This window comes from Moschus berezovskii, chromosome 10 (genome assembly GCF_049115385.1).
Source record: "Moschus berezovskii isolate FMDL1 chromosome 10, NW_MosBer_1.0, whole genome shotgun sequence".
Lineage (NCBI taxonomy): Eukaryota > Metazoa > Chordata > Mammalia > Artiodactyla > Moschidae > Moschus > Moschus berezovskii.
In genome coordinates, this window is record NC_142469.1 from 37,632,115 (window position 1) to 37,635,707 (window position 3,593).

General features: G+C 44.6%; 1 non-coding gene across 1 annotated transcript; it reads right to left on the reverse strand.

Annotated features, from left to right (window-relative positions):
• Nucleotides 1-364: 364 nt before the first annotated feature.
• Nucleotides 365-490, reverse strand: LOC129561349 (U6atac minor spliceosomal RNA). The gene has a single exon (XR_008686974.1). It is a non-coding gene; the product is annotated as a U6atac minor spliceosomal RNA (small nuclear RNA).
• Nucleotides 491-3,593: the final 3,103 nt, after the last annotated feature.

Here is a 3,593-nt window from a genome sequence, read left to right on the forward strand (position 1 = left end):
TTTCTTTATAGTCCAACTCTCACATCCATACATGACTACTGGAAAAACCATAGCTTTGACTAGATGGACCTTTGTTGGCAAAGAAATGTCTCTGCTTTTTAATATGCTATCAAGGTTGGACATAGCTTTTCTTCCAAGGAACAAGTGTCTTTTAATTTCATGGCTTCAGTCACCATCTGCAGTGATTTTGGGGCCCCCCAAAATAAAGTCTGACACTGTTTCCACTGTTTCCCCATCTGTTTGCCATGAAGTGATGGGACCAGCTTGCTTACCACCAACATCTTAGTTTCCATGTGTCACCATACAGTGGTTCCCCTCTGGTAACCACTAACCTGTTCTCTGTATATATGTTTCTGTTTTCATTTAAAAACAATGGTTAGATGCCACAAAATAGGTGGCAATGCTTTGACCATACGCGAGTTGTCGAGTCCAAGGGCTTCTTCCATCCTTGTCAGTGGGAATGCTAACCTTCTTGCCTTTCATATGACACTCCACCTACTTCTTTACATGAGCCATTCTAAGCTGCTTTCATTCACTCAAATGCGTCACACTTTTTTTTTTTAACCTATGGACTTTCAAGCTGACTCCTGCATCTGGAACATTCAACCACACCACCTACCCCACTCCTGCTTCTCCCTCACTTTCACCCCAACCCCATGAGCTTAGGTGCCCCCGCTCTGGCTCACACCCTCTGCTCCCTCTCTTTCCCTCTCAGAACACTTAGCAACCCTCAGTGTTGATGTTGTTACATTTCTTAAACTCCCCAGGAATGTAAACTCTGGGAGGCTAGAAAAAACATGAAGCAACAGAAAGGGCTCTGGCTAGCTTAAAGAAAAGGGAGAATTTATTGGACGGTTTCTGGGTTATCTCCTGGGATCTGAGCTGGAATTGAACAACCAAGAACACGGGAAGGGAAGGGCCCAATGAGTTCTGGTGACCTCAACAGGCAGTGTCCACAGACCCACTTACTTGACTCAGCTTGACTGATCCCCAGGATTTAGGTGTATCTTTTCCAAATTTCAGTTAGAAAGAGAATCTGAGTTCAGCTTGGGTTAGGTGATCACCCTTGATAAGTCAGTTATGGTCAGTGGATGGATTTACGTAATACAGACGTGGTCATGGAGGACCATTCCCAATGTAGGGACATCAAACTGGGCCAGTCACCCCCAAGGATCATCTACCACTGGGAATATGCCCAACACGCCCTTTATTCCTGATGCCAGGCTTGCTGCTGCTACTGCTAAGTCACTTCAGTCGTATACAACTCTGTGTGACCCCATAGACGGAAGCCCACCAGGCTCCCCCTTCCCTGTGATTCTCCAGGCAAGAACACTGGAGTGGGTTGCCATTTCCTTCTCCAATGTGTGAAAGTGAAAAGTGAAAGTGAAGTCGCTCAGTTGTGTCCGACCCTTAGCGACCCCACGGACTGCAGACTACCAGGCTCCTCCATCCATGGGATTTTTCTAGGCAAGAGTACTGGAGTGGCTTGCCATTGCCTTCTCCGAAGGCAGGCTTGCTGCCTCCAATTTCTTCCTCCGTTGCAATAGGACTTTTCTAATATTAAGTTATCATCTCTTGGCTTCAAACCCACTTGCACTCTGTTTAGCAACACTGGGGCAGGGTCTCTGTGAACCACATTTCTGCCCTGCTAGGTGGATCCCTGCCAGGCTCCAGCAACAGGGGCTGTAGGAGAAGCCTGTAAGACTGGAGGCGGGAGAAGGGCAGTTTCCTGTTTTTATTGGTGTGATTCGCCCACCTTGCTTCTTTACCCAGCTGTGCCGGTCCATTCCTGCAGCAGCATTGGAATTCAGCTTGCAGTCTTTCCAGTACTCACAGAACTCCTCTCATCACGTCCACTGATACCAGCAGCAGCCAAGCAATGCCCCCTCAGAAGGCGGGGTCCCAGGCACACGGGTCCTCTCTGAGCAGAGAGACACTGACACTAGCTGAGCAGCACTCTTCCTCGATGTTTAGAGGTCCAAATACCACAGCCCTCCCCCCCAAGCTCAGAGACACCGATACCAGCTGAGTGGCACTCCCTCTTCAAGGGTCTGAGATTCAGCTTCAAGGGGCTTCTTCTGCATCTTAGCAACTTCTTCTCCCTGTATCCCCAACCCCTAGGGGTAGCAGCGGCCTTCTATAGTTCCCACTCCTGTGATAATGTACTAGTCTCTTCTTGCCTTTTCATTTATCTAGCTAATAACTCTTTACATTAAACTCTATTAAAATAACTGATATAATTTGTTTTCTGGCTGGAACTTGACTGATAGATATGTGGGATGATTTTTCTGAAATAGAAATCTGATCAGATTTCCGTTTTGCTTAAAATGCTTCAGTGATTAAACCAATCCTTGCACTATTCATAACAGCCAAAAGATGGAGACAACTCAAATGTCCATTGGCAGACAAATTGTGCAAACGAAATGTGGTATATCCATCCATACTGGGGTGTTGTTCAGCCTTAAAAAGGAATGAAATTCTGATACAAGCTGCACCTTGGATAAACTTGGAAAACATTATGCACGTGAAATAGTCCAGACACATAAGGACCCATATTATGTGGTTTCACTTATATGAGATACTTAGACTAGGCAAATTCATAGAAATTAAGTAAAATGGAGGTTACGAGGGGCTGGGAGGCTAGGGGGCTGGGGGAAGGGGGAGTTATTTTTTATCAGGCACAACGTTTCTGTTTGGGATGGTGGAAAAATCATCAATTTTGGAATCATTTCTGAAAATTGAGAGTGGTGATGGCTGCCCAACATTGTGAATATACTTCTTGCCATGGAATTGTGCACTTAAAATGGTTAAAATAGCAAATCTTAAGTATATTTTGCTGCAATGAAAAGATTACCAAAAGCAAAAGCCAAATAATGCTTTAGGGGCTCTCACTGATAAAATTGGTTCAGTGAGGGGAAAGATGTGGAGGTGTGCTTTTGGCTTTTCCTGAACAACCTCGGGCTGTGGTACTGCCCTGGCTTATGCATCTGCCATCGTGTAATTGGCGGGATCCGCTCCTTCATCCTGGGAGCTCCTGTCATAGTGAGATGCGATCTCCTGCTGCCACATGCAGCATTCCCGGCAGGCCTGCTCTCCTCTCTCCATCTGAGCAGTGCTTTGAGAGTGCCCTAAAATGGTCTGTGTGTGAGGTCTTCCCACCAGGCAGTGTATTTACTGCAGTTGTTTCTCTTTTGGCCTCAACTGGACTTGCACATGGACATTCTTATCAACTCACTTTTTTTTTGTCCTTTGAAGTATTAGTTTCATTTTTTCTTTACTGTTTTTTTAACGATAAAACATTTATAGGAGACTTGGAAAATACAGAACACTGTTACATGTAGTTTCACTGGATATCACAACTATTTTTTAAATAGTTCAATTAAGATTTTTAGTTGTTGTTTCAATATTAAACTCTCAAAAATGAATAGAATGAGCATACAGAGAAGTAGAAGGGTGTGGCAGATCTGAAAAACACTAGGAATACCTTTAGATCATGAAAGCTTTGTCCCTTGTTTCATGTCCCTGGAAACGTTCCAGTGTCTCCTAGTTTATAGTCTATGGGAACTTGAATAGAATTTGTATCCTACTGTTAG